This window comes from Suncus etruscus, chromosome 9, assembly GCF_024139225.1.
Source record: "Suncus etruscus isolate mSunEtr1 chromosome 9, mSunEtr1.pri.cur, whole genome shotgun sequence".
In the NCBI taxonomy this organism is placed as follows: Eukaryota; Metazoa; Chordata; class Mammalia; order Eulipotyphla; family Soricidae; genus Suncus; species Suncus etruscus.
In genome coordinates, this window is record NC_064856.1 from 4,844,549 (window position 1) to 4,863,910 (window position 19,362).

The 19,362-nt window shown below is 35.2% G+C and overlaps 1 non-coding gene across 1 annotated transcript; it reads left to right on the top strand.

Moving 5' to 3' along the window:
- Positions 1–18,453: 18,453 nt before the first annotated feature.
- Positions 18,454–18,589, top strand: LOC126019264 (small nucleolar RNA SNORA2/SNORA34 family). The gene has a single exon (XR_007498996.1). It is a non-coding gene; the product is annotated as a small nucleolar RNA SNORA2/SNORA34 family (small nucleolar RNA).
- The last annotated feature ends 773 nt before the right edge of the window (positions 18,590–19,362 follow it).

Here is a 19,362-nt window from a genome sequence, read left to right on the forward strand (position 1 = left end):
CTACATTGTAAGCTTTTTGGGTGCAGGATCTGCTGGTAAGTCATTGCTAGAGACCAAGCTCAGAAAGAAAGAGAAAGGAAAAGGAGTTCTTCTAATAACCTTGGATTCATTGTCAGAAATGGGATGACGTTTTCTAGGGCTCTTCAGATTTTCCATGGTAGCCTAACCCAGTTTCCCACTTTTCCTTATTAGTGTCCAGTTCTCTTACAGAAAGAAAGACATTCTGACCCCATGCCTGAGAAGGCTGCGTGCGTATGGTCCACGAAAAAAGAAACCTTACAAATAGCAAGTGTTTTGAAAACCCTTTACTATATTCCCATTTCCTCTACCTACCTCCACCCAAAAAAAAAAAAAAAAGCTGGAGTTATGAAACACATGCTAAATATTGGGCCATTAAACTTAGGAATATTGAGGGAACTGTTTTCTTAAAAGCTTATTTTTTTTTCAGCTCTCCTTGTTTTGCCCTGAGTGTTTTTAGCAGTTCAAACAGGTTGGGTTGCCCGCAAGTAGCAGGGCACAGGTTTTTTCCATCCCGTAGATTGAGGTATTCATTCCCACTTTAAACTTCTCTAAATTTATGTGCCAGTATTTTCCACGTAGATGTATTTGTAGGTATATTCAGGATAGAACTGGACATTCACCGTATTGACTGCAGCTGAGAGATGACAGCTGGACAAATTCGAGGTTTCGAGCTTCATCCTCAGTCTGACCTTTGGCAGCAATGGAAATGTTTGCACTTTGCAAAGCTTGTTATTCTCAGTGTGTGAACGTGTGTGTTTGTATGCGTGTATGTGTAAGAGACAGAGACATGAGCTATGTGGCTTTTAAAAAGATATAATAATTGCAGAAGGGGCTAAATCTGAGGCTTTTGGGCTTGGGGAATCCTGCTGCGACATTATTGTTCATAAAGAGATTAATGACATATTATTATTTTTGTTAGTGATCTTTATGTGTTTTATAACATTTTCTTTTCTCTTCTAGTCCATCTTTCCACCACTTTCATGAGTCCATAAAATTAACATTTTTTTCTTTTTATTTGAGGAAGGACAAAATTGAAACTATGAGATATGATCTATTTACACATTCTAGTACATAAATCTATGACTATTGACAAATGCATAGCATCGTGTAACCATCATGCTACTCAAGATATAGGGCAATTTCCTCATGCTATTTCTTCTTTCCTAACTCCCAGGCCTAGAAACTACAGATTTCTTTACTTCTTATATTGCCTACTTTAGAAATGGTTTCATATACTATGTAAATGTTTCCATTTTCTCATTTGTTTTGTTTTAGGTTTTAGATCACATCCAGCAAAGGCACTTCTGGCTTACTACTTTGAGGAGAGGGGGGTCACTCCTATTTGCTCAGAGGACCAAACAGGGTTCTTGTATGCAAATCATGTGTTTTAGGCCTTTGAGCCAACTCTCTGGCCTCTGTATCTAATTTATTTCATATTATATAACCTATTGAAGATTCATTATTTTGTTCCATGTATTAGTTGTTTACTACTTTTAATAAATAAAAATAGGATTCTATTGATTAAAATACCACAGTATATTCTTTATGAACTCAGTTTCCCATTCACCAGGTGATTATTTCATGATTTTGTCAATTATAATAAAGTTGCTGTAAATAGTTGTGAATACTTTGTTTATTGTCTAAACCTATTGTACTTCTGCTGGGTAATACCCAGAAGTGGAAATTTTGGGTTGCATGATAAATTTATAAATTGTAAGAATTTAAGAGAGTTTTATTTTTTCAACTCTACTCTGCTATTGTTTATTCCAGGTAAAATCTTTAAGAGACCTCATCGGGTTTATTAGTATACCATCCATTAATGCAAAAAACATTACGGGAAGCAGCATACCAATAATATGAGTATAAAACGGGTCAGAAAATTTATGATACAATTAGTGAACACAGAAAAATTATGAATTATGCCATTTTCAGGGATTTAAGGCTGACATTTGTCATGCAATAGCAGCCTAAATGTGTTAACTCACTACTGAATGACTCTTCCCCAGTTGTAAATAAGTCATTCTGGCTCATGAGAAGACTAAAGCTATTATTAACATCCATTTCCAAAAGGGGGTGGTAAGGCCTGGGGAGTTGAAGAATGCCCTGGAATTTAGATGTTCTAGCACCTAGTTTCTACTGTGACAATGACTCACTAGAAGATTCTGTTGTATCAACTTTGTGCCCCAGTCTGAGTTTCCTAAAGTCTGCGTTAGAGCTGCTCTGTTGATTCAAACTCACCATTAAGGGTAAAGCAGATTACAAATAGGAAGAACGTCATACATGAGTATTAAGGCTACTGGTATCATAACATGGTGAGACTGGGATGATAAAGCTCATTGTTATACCAGCCCATAGAGGAAGACTCTCATAAAGACAGGTCACATGACTGGCCTCTGAAACACACTGAGTCATATGTGTTTAAAGAGTCCCCAAGACTCTTTACAACCTTTCTGAAGGTGTTTACTGATTCACTGAATCCCCTACAGGATAATTGTATAAATTGATACTACTATTAGGCATTTAATCTGGCATTTTTTTTGAAGCTGCCATATCTAATAGATCCTTCCTGTAGGTGTGCCTTTCTCTCACTTAGATTTCTTTAAACCATTGATGCAGGAGCAGAGAATAGGATCCTGAGATTTTTCTACAGCAAGTTTTACTTACGTATATTCTTTTGACATTTTTGTTTAACCATAGCTGTGTGGTTCACTTTGACATCCAATGAACAATATGTGCATCTCTGGTCACAGGACTGCCTTGGAAGGCCAACACCTACCTTGTTCTGTATACTGCTAGTAAATTGAGATACTATTGAGGAGTTACTACAGATACTACTGATACTATTGAGGAGTGCAACTCAAACTAATGACTTATGAGTGCTGGGATCTTTGGGCTATGGCAATACCATAAAAAGATGTGTTTTGCATTGCTTTCAGAATTTCCTTATGAACGTGTTTTAGTTACCTTTGTGGAAAGAGCCTTAATAATGAATCTTTTATTACCTACATAGTTTCCTCCATTTCAACCCCTCCCTTTACTTTAGTACAGTTCCTTGTACTGTCCAAATAAATGACTTGCTTTCAAATCCTTGCCCCTGGACTTAGTTCTGGGGAAACCCAAACTAAGATGACTGTCAACATTATATATTTACATAGATGCATGAATATTTTTCTTAAGGAAGGAATCTTAAATTCAAAAAGGACTCTGTGGCTCCTCTCTAATGAACCCTAATTATGAACCCTGATCACATTAATTTTTACTCCTGACACTTTCTTTATCCATCTCTGCTTGCAATTCCTTTCTAACATACTTCTTTCAATGTCACCCTATTGCTTTTAAAGCCAATACGTAGAAAATGACATTAAATTTAGGTATCTTAATAGTTAACTGTTAATATGTAAGGGAGATCACAGAAGACATTCTGATTTGTAATGTTATTGAAGAACAAAAGAGAAGATATAGATTTTCTGTCCATAAAAAGAACCCAGATTCCAAACACCTGAGGGAAAGATTTTAGTCCAAGTACTAAGGAAAGAGTCAGGTCAATTGGTGAACACTCCACTAATAAAACATTGCTTAACATGCTTTCATCACACAGATGAGGCTCTGGTGATTAAGTTTATATATGAACACATAGTCTCATGCACACCAAAGACAATTATAAATCTTATAAGCATATAGGAGAGACACAATTGCTTTTAACTGTCTATAAAAGTAAAGGTGTGTACCTTTCTAGAAATGGTTAGAAGCTAGGGAATGTCATTCAAATATTTATGGCCTGTGATTCACTTAGTGGTTTTTTGTCCTCAAGTTATTGCTAATGTAATGAAAATAGGCATATATTTAAAATCAAAAGCACACTTTACTTTCATATTCAGTATAAGTACCAAATAATATCAAACACAAAGCATAGCAATCTAGGGCCTACTTTCTGCTTTTCAAAGACTGTCAACAGGTACAAAATAAAACAATCTGATATGCATCAATATATTTGCCAGTTTATCTGATCTGAAGTTCAATACATCATAATTTCTAAAATCCTCTCTTACCACCTTAAAAAAAAAAAAGGAAAAAAAGTAATTTTTCCCCAGGAGAGGACTAGTGCCTATTTGACAAATCTTGGATTTCATCTTCATATCTATAGCCTGGCCAACAAACATAGCCACAGACAATCCTTTTTTTTTTTTTTTTTTTTTGTGGCATGAAAGATATATACAATACTGTAGCCTACTAAGGAAATGGTATGAATGTTACCATTGCAATGTGAAGATTAGCAAAATGAACCCCAGTTTGTACACAGATTCAGACTCTGGTAGTGGAGATTAGAAGGAGGTAGATACACCTATCATTTCCACCTTTGGTAATGGAAGAAATCACCTAAACTTAATCACAATCACTCTGGCAAGTACAAGTGATGAGCAGGAAATTCTCTCATAAAATAAATAAGACTGTTTTCACACTGAATAAATTAGAATTACTTACTTACTCCCCTGTACATCTATGGAAAGTTAGAGGGACATGCCCATCTTTATATGAACAGCTAAGGTTTTACAAACTGAGGAATTCAATTAGTTAACATTTTAGGTACGATATAAGGCTTTGTAAAATGTTCAAGTCAACTAACTAAAGTTTTGTACCACCTAAAATGCAGCTCATCTGTTCTAAATAATTAGAATAAATTGTGAGGTTTGGGAGTTCAAGACACAAAGTACTTGTTCATGCATTTCATTTATTCCTATAATTTCACCTCATGTTTTTCCCCTTAATCCTTTTTTCTCTTTTCCTCTTACATTCTCTCTTTACTTTTTATTGCAGTACAAAGGGATACATAAAAGTATGATATGGTCATTTATTTTCAAAGAGTGAACAAAGAAGTACAACTTGACCCCAGATTTAAATAAATTCTGATTTTAATTCTTCTAGAAATGATTAATCTCTAGATTTTAATTCTTAGGGTGTTTTTCTTTTTTTTTACCAATTTTTAACCATATAAAATTGTTTTGGTATGGAAACTTCTTTGCCTTTGATTGCTGTTGTTTGCTTTATTGTGATTTATCATTTTCACCCATGTCATTCAGTCATGTTATCACTGTTCTAGTTTGCTCATTTTCCTTAATGAATTGTATGCCTTTGTATGCAAAAGACCACAATATATTGTTTTATTCTACTATCAGTGGGTTTCTGAGTGGTTTTAAGTCTTTGAATATTCCAAATAATATTCCTATAACCTTTATTGAGCAAGCCTTCTAATGAACAAAACACCCATTTATTAGTCATACAATATGCTTAGCGTCAGCATATATAATCAAACTATCTTTAAAAGAGCTTTGCAAAGATATTTTTCTTTTTTGTTCTTGTTTTTTTTTTTTTTTTTTTGGTGGGGGGACCTATGCTTAGTGCTACTTTGGCTCACTTCTTACTCTGTGCTCAGGAATTACTTCTGACAGTGATTGGGGGGACCATACGTGAAACAGAAAGTCAAGCCACTGTCCTCTCTGACCCCTGGTTTTGATCTTTGCATGTGAGTTGTGCTGATGTGCCCATTTTTTACTTAGGGCAAAATTTTTGTCTATTTTTGAGAGTAAAAAATAGTTTATAAAAAAAATGGCTTAAGCGTTGAGAGAAGACCCAAGAATCAGATGCTGATCTTAGAAATTTAACATGGGACAGAGAGAGAAAATAGTATATACAGGCCACCGTGGTAAAATATAAAATAAAGTTAAATATCAGATGCAATAGCTAAACTCAAGGAGTACTTGACCAGAACCTCAGAAGAGGGATAAAATTATCATCATGTCACTAAATGAGAAGATGAATAGTAAAAAAGCGAGTCAAGACATGGAGTAGGAAGACTTTGTTGAATGTGGAAAAATTAAAAGCCTTGATTTCTACCAGGGTGAACTAAGAATTTATTTGTTAGTACTTCATGGGCCAAAGACACTTTTTAAAGTAGGGAATAATTTAATAAAATGGTTCTTTTTTTAAATAATTTTTATTTTGACCAAAGTGGATTACAAATCATTCACAGTAGTGTTTTAGGTACATAGTGACATTGAATCAGGGGCATACCCATCACCAATATTGCCCTCCCTCCACCCCTGTTCCCAGCATGATTTATCGAATGAGGGGCATGCGATAGCCCCTCCTTTGCTCCCTGGGCTGCTAGTATAAGTGGTCCCTTCTGTTTCTAGCTTGTTGTAGATTGGGTACCTATTCTGTTGTAGTTGGCTTTGGATTTGGTGTTTAAATAAAACAGTGGCAATCAGATTTAGTTTATAGACTTTAAAAATGACTGCAGTAAACTTGATTTTTATATCAAACCTATGGTTAAAGAGCAAAATCTTTGCCATCTGCTGTCACTGGATTCAAATACTGCCCCCAGCATTGACTGTCTGACACTGGGCTGGGCTATTCAACTTTGGCTTTGTCAACTGTACAGCTGCAATTTCCAAACTTGTATCTCATAGAGCAGTTGTAAGGGCAATTAGTCAAGCACAGGCCTCAACTGCAGCCTAGCAAAACATAAGCACTCTCAAGGTGTTAATTACTAGGTTAAACAGGGAGATAAAAAAAGAAGCAGGCTGATGAGTTATGCCTTTCCTGTGGAACATCGTCATAGGCAGTTTATGTGCAACGTGGAAAGGTAATAAAGCTGATGTTTGAAAATATTCTGATTCTAATTCTGCATTATGTATTCAATAATTAGAAACCAACGATATTTTATGTACTCATGCAATGATAAGATTGATTAGTCTGAAAATATTGATCACCTGTTTATGATCACGTATGTTTGATCACATGTGTGATATCACATGTTTTCAATAACTAGGAACTGAAGACTAGGAGACAAGTCTTGGGCTATGACTTGAGAGAGCAAGAGTTGCGTCTGTTGCTTCTGTCTCTAGGCAGTTTGATTACCCATTGTGACTCGTGTTCAAACTTGAAGACTAGAGAAAGTATTTCTTCACTCCTTTAAGGGAGTAAATGATGATGAAGATGATAAGTAAATATGATTTTGACAGCAAGATAGACAAAAGGGAACCTGTGAGGTATCATGGCAGAGTGATAGAGAACAGAATTTATTAGTGAAGCTTAAGAAGAGTATACTAGGGGCCGGGCGGTGGCGCTCGAGGTAAGGTGCCTGCCTTACCTGCGCTAGCCTAGGAGACGGACCGCGGTTCGATCCCCCGGCGTCCCATATGGTCCCCCAAGCCAGGAGCGACTTCTGAGCGCATAGCCAGGAGTAACCCCTGAGCGTCACCGGGTGTGGCCCAAAAACCAAAAAAAAAAAAAAAAAAAGAAGAGTATACTAATAAAAGAACTGCCTGCAGTAGGAGGCTTACCTCTGCACGGGGGTAGGGTTCTGAGGTATAGAAGAGAGAAGGAAAAATTTGAACAATGGTGGAGGGAAGTGGTGACTCTAGGAGAGGGGGATGCTGAAAGAAAGTAAAGTGATATGCAGGATACCCTATCAGTAACAATGCTGTAAATCACAATGCCTAAAAGAAAAAAAAATTATTGGGGCCAGAGAGATGGCACATTGGTAGGGCATTTGCCTTGCACACAGTCAATCCAGGACCAATGGTGGTTCGATTCCCAGCATCTACTAAGTTCCCCCAGCCTGCCAGGAGCAATTTCTGAGTGCCAGAGCCATGAATAATCCCTGAGAGCCACTGGGTATAGCCCAAAATCCAATCAATCAATAATTAAATAAATAAAATTGAAAATAAAAACAATAAGATACTTGCCATGGAGGCAGTCAGGAGTGAGGGAGGAAAAGTGGGGTCACTGGTGGAAAGACTGGTGTCTGAAAATCAATCAAAAGTAGTATTTACAGTGACTCAATTTTTTTAAAGAGGACTTTGAAACTACTCATTCTGGTTACATTATGATAATAATAAGAATGATATAAATGAATGATATAAACAATATAATAATATGAATGATCAAAATAATTTATCTGCTACTACTCCACACAATAAGTACCAGGAAGTGTTTTAAGTGCTGAAAAGATAATCATTTACATCAGGTGTGCCTGCCATCTTGGAACTTACATTCTGTTGTTGGCAAAGATAGTAATTTATTAAATGAGTAAATAGTAAAATAAAAGTAATAGCTACTGGAAAGAAAATAGAACAAGTTATGTGATAGTATAAATGATTTAGCAAAAAAGGAAAGGGAAAGTGTCTTCCCGAAGGGTAATATTGAAACGATAATTTTTTTTTAATATTGGGAAAGAATATCCTGAATAGAAGAAATGAAACTCAAGACCTTGAGGTGATATTCAGTTGGAAGAACTGGGTATAGATTGAGTGCAGGAATGTAGGCAAAGGCAAGATCATACAGGATGCAGAAGGCAGTGGTATTACATGTAGACTTCATTGTATCTCATTGGAAAGCCATGGGGTAGAAGTAATGTAGAAAGGTTAAACAAAGTAGAACATGGCCAGAAGCACACTGTGAAAAATGATTTCGGAGCAGGGCAACAGAGGAAAAGAGAAGTTCATCCAACAACTTGAAGATTCTTTGAAGGTGAAGACCAGATTCTCTGATTTATATCAAAGAGTTCAGACATGTGTAACATCTGTGTAGCTTCCAACTAAATTAGTCACAGGAGAAATTTTTTTTTTTTATCTTGGAAGATACTTCACCATTCTGTAAACTTCCTAGAATTATGTCCATTTACTAATGTATGAACTGCTATGGATCAATCAAAAGTATACCTTGTTATTTTCCTGTCAGGGAGAGAGCTTTACACTTTTTAAAAAATAAATCTAAGATAAATAAAAGACTGTAAAGTGTTTATCAAAAGTAAACAAAGGCATAAAATAAAAGGAACTTGGCTCATGACTTTTGTTGTCTTTGCTGTGAGGCTGGCAAAGGAATTTTCGATGAAATTTTCCCTTTAGTTTCCAGGAAATAATGACTTCGTTTAAGTGAAGGAAATTCCCTTTGGTATGACTGATGTATTTTCATTGCACTAGAAAAGTGGCAGAATATGTGACCCCTTTCCAGCCTCCTTGATTAATCTTTAGAAAGATTAATTCACTGATATTCCATATTGCAAGTATAGTAAAGAGGAATAGGAGCTATGACTTGGAGACAAAGGTTAGTCTGAAAAACAGACTGTCCTATCTCCCAAGCATTTACCTCACAAATGGTCCACATTATTTGTATTTGCAGAATCTCCCACTATTCAGAAGAGCAACTACCAAGAGATGAGAGTCCCATAGTACCATGACTTATTTCTGTGGGGCTTGAACTATGGACCTTTGGCCATGTAAAACTAATAATTTGAATATCTTTTGGAACAGTAATATCACTGGACACAAAACAAAAACTAACCAAAAATTTGATCTTAAAATACATAAATGAATTTCTATGTTAGGTATTTCTAATTCTTAGTAGTTGGTCAATGAACATACCTACCAGCAATATCATGCTACAGGGCCTAGTCATTCAGAATATATAGAAACTCAGTAGTCAATGATCAGCAAGATTTTCATAATAAACTTAAAAATTATATCTAATCAAAGGCTAGTGGAAAATCATCCAAGCAAACAGCTCCCTTAAAAAAGCTGATGGCTGTATTAATATCAGATGACACAAACTTTAGACACAGAAAAGTTATAAGGGACAAAGATGAAAATTTTGTACTAATCAAAGGATATGTGCAACAGGGAGAAATATCACTCCTAAACATATATGCACCCAGTAAAATATTTATACAATTGTTCACAAATCTGAAAGAAGATATCAATAGCAATACAATAATAGTGGGAGACTTCAACACTGCACTTTCACCCCTTGATAGGTCAACCAGGGTAAAACCCAACAAGAATATACTAGCTATGAAAAGAGAAATGGAAGAAAGTGGACCTTTCCCCCAAAACCTGGATATACATTCTTCTCAAGTGCACTTGGGTCATTCTTCAGGATAGACCACATGCTGGCCCATAAAATATATCTCCATAAAGCCAAAAGGATAGAAATTATACAGACTACTTTCTTAGATCATAAGCACTGAAAATAGAAGTGAACTACAAAGGGACACAGAAGAAAAACTTTAAAACCTGAAAATTAAACAGCTCAATACTGAACAACCAGTGGGTCAGAGATGAAATCAAAGAGGAAATCAAAAAATAAAAAAATTAAAAAGAGGAAATCAAAACATTCCTGGAAACAAATTACTATAAAGTCACAAATTACCAGAATTTATGGGACACAGCAAAAGAGGTACTAAGAGGAAATTTTGTTGCTTTGCAAGCACACATCAGAAAGGAAGAGGGGGCCTGTATAAAATGGCACAGCTTATACAATTAGAAAATGATCAACAAAAGGAATAAACGTAGGTAGGAAGAAAGAAATAACAAAGCTTAGAGCAGAAATCAATGAAGTAGAAATCAATAAAACAATCTGAAAGATCAATGAAAGCAAAAGTTAGTTCTTTGAAAAAATAAACAATATTGAAAAATCACTAGCAAAACTTAAAAAAAACAGAGAGAGAAACTTAATAAACCTGATTAGAAATGAAAAGAGGGAGACCACTACAGATACTGCAGAGATCCAAAGGGTACTCAGAGCTACTTTGAGAAACTTTATGCAAGAAACATGGAACCTGGAAGAAATGTATAAATTATTGGACTCATAATATTCCATGGTTAATCCAGGATGATCTAGCATATATAAATAGATCCATTATGACTGAGGTAATTAAAATGGTAATCAAAGGTCTTCCCTAAAACAAAAGCCCAGGACCAGATGGATTCACTAACAAATTATTTCCAAACTTTTAAGTGGAACTACTATCAATCCTTTTCAGGCTCTTTCATGAAATTGAAAAATCAGTAACACACCCAAATAGTTTTTATGAAGCTAACATCATTTCCTTGATAAAGAAATCAGACAGAGATGCTGCTAAAAAAGAAAATTACATACCAATATTCCTGACAAACACAGATGCAAAAATACTCAACAAAATTCTAGCAAATAGGATCCAAGAAGGTCAAGAATGTCATACACCATGACCAAGTAGGTTTCATTTTAGTATTGCAAGGATGGTTTAACATATAAAATTCAATCAGCATAATACACCATATCAACAAAAAGAAAAATAAAAACCATGTTATCATATCTATAGATGCAGAGAAAGCATTCAATAAAGTCCAACACCCATTCTTAATAAAAACTCTTATCAAGATGAGAATGGAAGGAACTTTTCTCAATATAGTCAAGGCCATCTACCACAAGCCAATGACAAATATTATCCTCAATGGAGATAAATTTAAAGCCTTTCCTCTAAAATCTGGTACAAGACAAGGCTGTCCTCCCTCACCATTCCTATTCAACATAGTGCTGGAAGTTCTTGCCATAGTGATTAGGCAAGATAAAGATATCAAGGGCATGCAGATAGAATAGGAAGAAATCAAACACTCCTGAAATTCACTTGGAAAAATAAACACCTGTGAATAACTAGAGAAACCCTTGAGAAAGGAATATGGGAGGCATTACTTTCCCCAACTTCAAATTGTATTACAAAGCCATAGTCATTAAAACACATGGTTTTGAATAAAGACAGATGTTCAGATCAGTGGACTAATTCAGAATATGTTCCACAGACATACTATCAATTAGTTTTTGATAAAGGGGCAATAAATGCAAAATGGAGCAAGGAAAGCCTCTTCAACAGTAGTCTTGACACAACTGGTCAGCCACTTGCAAAAAAAGCAAACCCAGACCTGCTAACACTATGCATAAAGGTCTAATTAAAATGGATTAAAGACCTTGATATTAGACCTGAAAGCATAAGGTATATAGAACAGGTAGAACACTCTATGACATTGTGATTAAAGGCATCTTCAAGGAGGAAAGAGCACTCTCCAAACCAGTGGAAGCAGAGATAAACAGGTGGAATTATATTAAGCTGGGAAGCTTCTGCACCTCAAAGGAAATAGTGCCTAGGATACAAAAGCCATCCACAGAATGAAAGAACCTGTTCACTCAATACTCATCAGATAAGGGGCTAATATCTAAGAAATAAAAGATACTAACAGAACTGAACAAGAAAACATCTAACCCCATCAAAAAAATGGAGAGAAGAAATGAACAGGCACTTCCTCAAAGAAGAAATACAAATGGCCAAAACGCACATGAAAACATGCTCCACATCACAAATCAGGGAGATGCAAATTAAAACAATTATGAAGTACCATCTCACACCACAGATACACATCACAAAGAATAAGAACAAATAGATAAACAAAATTAAAACATTAAAAAAAAAAGAAGAAGAACAAGAACAATTAATGCTGATGAGCATGTCGAGAGAAAGGAATTCCCATCCATTGCTGGTGGGAATGCCATCTATTCAGCCTTTATGGAAAACAATATGGAGAGTCCTCAAAAACTGGAAATTGAACTCCCATCTGATCCAGCTATACCACTCCTAGGGATATACCCTAGGAACACAAAAATATAATCTAAAATCCCTTCTTCACACTTACATACATTGCAGCACTATTTACAATAGCCAAAATCTGGAAACAAACAATATGTCCTTCAACAAATGAATGACTTAAGAAACAGTGGTACATATACACAATGGAACATTATGCAGCCATAAAAAGAGATAAAGTCATGAAATTTTCCTATACATGGATGTACATAGAATCAATTATACTGAGTGAAATAATTCAAAGTGAGAGAGATAGACACAGAATAGTCTCACTCACCTACGGGTTTTAAGAAAAATAAAAGACATTATTATAATAATGCCCAGTTACAATAGAGATGAGGGCTGGAAGCTTCACAATATAAAGCTCACTACAAAAAGTGGTGAGTGCAGTTAGAGAAATAACTAGACTGACAACTATGGTGTCAATGTTAGTCAGTGGGAGAAGTAGAATGCCTTTCTCTAATATAGTTTGGGGGAGGCAGAGGGAGATTGGGGACATTGGTGATGAGAATATGGGAATGTTGCACTTGTGAAGGGGGTGGTCTTTTTATAACTAAAACTCATCTACAATCATTTTTGTAATAAAGGTGTTTAAATAAAGATCAAAAGAGAATTATATTTAAGAAATGAACATATTACTAAAACCAAAGTTACAAGAAATTCCAAAGTGAAAGGTTACTAGGTTTGTAGAATATCTTCACTCTTTATATCTCTTTGAGAAAATATAAATGTGATTTTACTTCTCCCTAAGAATATAAATATATAGAACTATCAGTAAAATTTCTAAAACAAAACCTTCCTTAATGAGTGATGATTTAGTTAAGATTTTGTTTCTTTTTTTGACATTCCTAATAGAAGATTGCTTCTTTTTGGTTTGGTTTTGTTCTTGTGAAAATACCCAGTGCTGTTTAGTTTACTCCTGCCTCTGTGTTCAGAGGCCCCTCCTGGGTGTGTAGGGGGAAACCTTTTGTGGTATCAGGGATCAAAACAGTGTCAGCCTCATGCAAAGCAAGCTTCTGATTCTTTGCACTTTCTCTCCAGCCCCAAACTTGATTGCCTTTTTTTTTTAACTAACACAATAGTAGATCTAGCCATGATATAATTATTTCCTGTCTCAAATTTTACCATCCCCCAATTCCACAAATTCTGTAAATTTAAAGCTAGACCAACATAACAGTGCCTTTCCTAGAGTGATAAGTTCCATGCTTATTCCTTGGAAGTAAATTTACCTAGTTGAGATAGAATTTCAGTTGCAATAATAAGTGAATTGTACATTTTATTTTGTACTATATACATCGTTTCCTCAATTATTTCTATGCAAATAGTTGGAGTTAAAACTAGATGTCAGTGCAGTGTTTTTTTCTTCTTTGTCTTCCATTTGTGCCTTTCATTTGTGCGTTTTATATTTAAGCAACTCTGCACTTTCCTTCTGATTTCCTTAAGATTGTCATATTCAGAAATAATGGATCATTAGTCAAAATTCACCTGAAATCGAATTCATAAAGGACCTGAAGAATTCTTTGTTCAAAATCTATGAGGTTGTTGTGAGAATAGCTCAAAAACTTACATTATAGTACTTAGTACTATTTATTATTTCTATTGTTATTATGCTTAATTTATTACATAAAGTTTCTCTTTTCCTTAATTTTCTTCCTCATAAGAGCCATTATGCAAAAAAAAAAAAGCAATACCAAAAAAAAAAACTAATCATTTTTTTCTTAAATCTTTCCCTATTGAGTTTACTAATAGGTGACAAGAAATTTTAAGACTAGTAGCCATTAGGATGTTATTCATTTGGGAAGAAGGAATGAATATGCTCTCTTTGGCAGGGGAGATATTCAGTGGTGCTTCAGCTTATTCCTAGTTCTACACTTAGGAATCACTTCCCATGGTGCTTAGGAAAGCACACGTTTAACATAATGCATGAACTGTCAAGAACTGAAAGGCATACAATTAAGCACCTTACTTACTCTACCTAAACATGCTTCTTAAAAAACTCTAAGACTATATGCATGGTATGGTTGATAAATCTGTGTTTGTTTGTTTGTTTGTTTGTTTTGGGGGCACATCCAGTGACAATCAGAGGTTACTCCTGGCTAGGCACTTATAAATCACTCCTGGATTGGGGGATCATATGGGACGCTGGGGGATTGAACCATGGTCCGTCCTAGGCTAGGGCATGCAAGGAAACGCTTTACCACTTGTGCCACCGCTCCAGCCCCTGGTTGATAAATCTTTAAAACCTTAACAAAAGAGTTAATTTTAAATTTAATTCTTTTATTATCAGTAAAACATATTAAATAGATTGCATGCAAGGCTAGAGATATATAGTGGGTATAGCACTTGCCTTGCACATGGCCAACATGGACTGAATTCCTGATCTCCATGTTGAATCCCCTTAACACCAACAGAAGTGATCCTTGAAAACAGAGCTAGGAGTAAAACCTGAAAACTACAGGTATGGCCCATAAACAAAAATAAAGACCATGGTGCAATATCACCTTATTCTAATAAGAATGGCACATAGCAAAAAATTGTAAAAAAATTTGGCAGAGACAGAGCTAAAATGTAACTCTCATTGTATGTATGGTTCATCCTCTGTGAAACATTAGGGAGATTTCTTAAGAAACTAAAAATAAAGCTATTTTATCTGATTTATTTTTGGCATCTACACCAAACACAAAGGCACTGATTATAAATGATATATGCTACCTACGTTTATTGAGCATTTAGCGTAATGAGCAGGATACGGAAATTATCCAATAATGAAAAAGTGGATAATGAAGTTGTGATATATTTATTTAATGGAATACAAGGCCGCCACAAAGATGATGAAATCATTCGATTTGCTCCAGTATGGATGGAACTGGCAGTTTTTCTGTGAAGTGAAGTAAGTCAGGAGGACCAAGATAAATACCTGATATTTTCACTAATCTGTGGTATATAGAATAACATATCAAGGGAATGGAAGGTACCAAAGGTGGTCAAACTGTTAGCTCTCCTGATAAAATGGAAATATCAGGGAAGAAAGGGAAATATCAGGGTTTGGTGGTATAAAACAGTCTGGAAGTAACATAAAGGCAAGGTACAGGGATCTTTGGCTTATCTGTGGTGAGGTATCTATATCATTATATTTATCTATACAAACCACTAGACCTAACACCACTGTAAGCATGGAACCCCAAGCTACAATAATTAAAAATAATTATTAATAATAATAAATTAAAATAATTAAATACAATATACTTAAAATAATTAAAAATAATAATTTAAAAAGCTACTGTCAAGGAGATCGTTTGGAGTGTGGGATAGGAGGGAATCTGGCATCACTGGTGATGGCATTGAATTTTGGAACATTGTCTGCCTGAAACTATTATCAACATCTTTTAAAATCACAGTATTTAAATAAAAATTATTTTGGGAGCTGGAGAGTACAGAGAATCGTGGTAGACCTTGTTTCTATTCCCAGCACCTCATATACACCCTGAGCCTGCCAGGAGTGATCCCTGAGTTTTGACAGGTGTGATTCAAAAACCAAAGAAAGTTTTTTTAATTTTTTCTTTAGTTTGAAGAGAGGTAGACATTGGTTATCGGAATGGCCCTGAAAGAGTGTATGTCTGAAACCCAATTATGTAGAACTTTGTAAATAACAATGGTTTCAATAAATTAAATTTTTCTTCAATTTTATACATATTTATAAAATGTTTTGTAATAAATGTCATCAATAGATCTGTTGTATTATATCAATATATTATGTATATCTATATATAAAATTCTCCCCAAAGATGAATTTGTTACACATGTGAATTGCAAATTCTATAGTAAAGTATAATAACTTTGTAGTTATCATTGCTGTGCTAAGAGTAAAAATTAAAAATATTATATTAGGCCAAAGATGCAGTACATTAGATAAGCTACTTGCCTTGCATGCCAACTCTGGTTTATTCCTGGCACCACCTATGATCCCCTGCACCTCACCAGAAATTGTGCCTGAACATAGAGACCTGAGTAAGTCCTGAGCCCTGCTATATATGGCCCCAAACCCAAAAATTTAAAAAACTGATACTATAGTACATCATAGTTTTCATTTGAAAAATAAAATGAAAATAAAATAAAATAAAATAAAGCTTTAAGGAGCAAGGAGCAATTTCTGAGCGCATAGCCAGGAGTAATTTCTGAGTGTCACCGGGTGTGCCCCCCTCAAAAAAAAGCTTTAAATCCTATCTCCTGAAGTCCAGTGGGGAAAGCTGTCTTAGTTCTAATCACAGCTGTGATTCAGATATGTTCTTAAGATACCTCATGTCATTCTCCTTTGACCTAATGAAGCCTAAGAACTGATGAGTTCCTTTCAAAAAGGAGACAGTCTTTAAATATCTTCCTATTATGGGGTCTAGAGTGGTAAGTGTAGTGAGAAAGATGTTTTCTTTGCACTCAGCTGACCTGGGTTTGATCCCCTGCACTCTGAAGATACGTTCTTTTGAATCTTGCCAGGATCAAGCCCTTAGCACAACTAAGCATGACCCCAAAACAAACAAACAAATTTCTTCCCATCTCACAGTCAGCAAGTTTTAAATAAATCAGTCAACACAACAATTTCCTCCTCCCAAATTTAGAATAAACACCAAATGGTTTGTGGAGAAGATGTCTATACTCAGAAAGTAGTTTTATCTTTTAAGCAAAATCTTTTTAGGGCAGGAAAAATAATTGCTAGACCATTCTGTGAAAAATATATTCTCCCATATAAAAGGGTGACCCAGGTTCAATCTTCAGTGCCCATATGTTCTACTGAGCACCTCCAGGAATGTTCTTTGAGTACAGAGCCAGGAGAAAGCAAGCTCTGAGCACATCATTTCATCTGGTTTGGCAGCATGCAAGGCAAGTAAGTACCCTACCTACTGCATTATCACTCTGGCTCTGGATCATAATTTTTAAAAAGATATGCAAATACAGGTCTAGGGTGATTGATCTAAAGTGTCTAGAAGAAGCAAGATTTGTTCAAGCAGCTCGTGATTAGATTGTATGCAATTTAATTTATCTTGAGGATAGAGTGTCTTCTCTGGTTGAAATTCTATACTATCCAAGAATAATACTCTTGGACTAGTCTATCTTTGGTTGCTTAATCTTTATGTACTTTTAGGTAATAACATTCCACTGAAATCTTCATCATGTTTTTATAGTCTTCCTGAAATTTTCCTCAGGTGATCATTAAGGATTAAGATGTCCAGAATATCAAAAGGATTTTATTTATTTAATCACTATGCCTAGGCCAAAAGGCATTCTTCTGTTTTATATTGATATAGCAGTAAGGTCTCCTGTTTCTTAAATATTGAGGTACCAGATATAACTTGACAGTGATATTCCAAGTAAGGCCTCTCCAGGACCCCAAAGAATAATAATTCCATAATTATGGAATAATAGTTCCATGTAAAGAATGTGGAAATAGAGATTTTCCTCTTGTTGCTGAAAGAAAACCAAGCTCATTTCCACTCAAATATCATGTTGCAAGCTCTTATGAAATTGTCCTCTGTCATACCTCTCTAAACCTTTTACTGGTCTTGCTAATTTCCAGGTTCTGAACTCCTGTGGAGTATCTGTGTTTCTCATTAGTTACCACAGATGTATTTCACTTTTTGCTAAGTGGAATCTTGGCATCCTCAGATTGGTCAAGGTTTATAGCCTACTATCCTTACATATGTCTCTGTGGTCTTGAAGACATTCTCTTTTGCCTCATTTCATAACTCTGAGGGAATGAACTTGGTCAAATGAGGCAGACTAAAATTGTGCTCCATCAGTGCCATATGCTGGTTCCTTACTCATTGGCTTGGTTTCTTACTGTTGATCATATCCTGAGTCATTTGTAGACGAACCAGCCTTTCCCCTGAAAGGTTATATCAGTGTTAATCTCAAAGTCCTCATGTTAATGGACCCTAGTTTTGAGTTCCAGCATGCCAAAAAACATGTTTAAAAATGCTCAGATCTTGGCCCTGAATCAAGGCCTGCAGTTTGCTTTCACTGCTGGTTTCAAACAGGAGCCTAAAGAAATCTCTTTCTATGGTCTGTTGACCATTTCAGAATCCGAAAGTGTAATGGTCAATTCGTTAGAAAGAAACATCTGAGATGGGAAAAGAAAAAAAAAAAATGCTCAGATCAACTATCTTACAAGTACCATAGAGTGCAACATGCTGCCAACCAAGTTGAAAAGCAGGTATCACATTCCTTCACAGCTATCAGCTATAAAAGAAGCATTTTTTCCATCCCTCATAAACCCATGAAATGTCCCACTTTGTAGTTCCACTATAGTGTCTCTTAGGACACATTAGCTAAATGGAATTTCTTAAGTGATTCCACAAACTGTTCAAGAAATACATACAAAAGGGTCCCATAGTCAACTGAGAGATAAAATGTTCATAGTGCTTCTTTCTTATAAAATGTAATTGTGCACGCTATAGTTTCTAACAAGAGAAACTTTGAGTAGTAAAGGAATTGCTTTATTTTAAAGCAAAAATTTTTAAATTTATTTGAAAATAATTCATTTAAATTCAATAACAATCGCAGATACACAGGACAAGGATCACTAATAAATGAATCTCCCTATGTTTTCCTATTAGCCTGCTCAACAATGAATAATTTAAGTTTTTCTACTTAGTGTTTTCTACTTTTCATTTTTTATATTTATATTTTATGACATCCCAAAATTTTCAATACCTGTCACTGAAAATTAGAAGAATATAAAATCTATAAGGAATTAATATTTAGCACACCTAAGTGACCCTCAGAATTCCTTTGAGACCAAACTAATCATTATTGACATGAAAATATAGAAGTTAAATAAACACATAACATGTACTCAAAGTACAGAACACAAAGGTTAAATAATAAAACTGTGG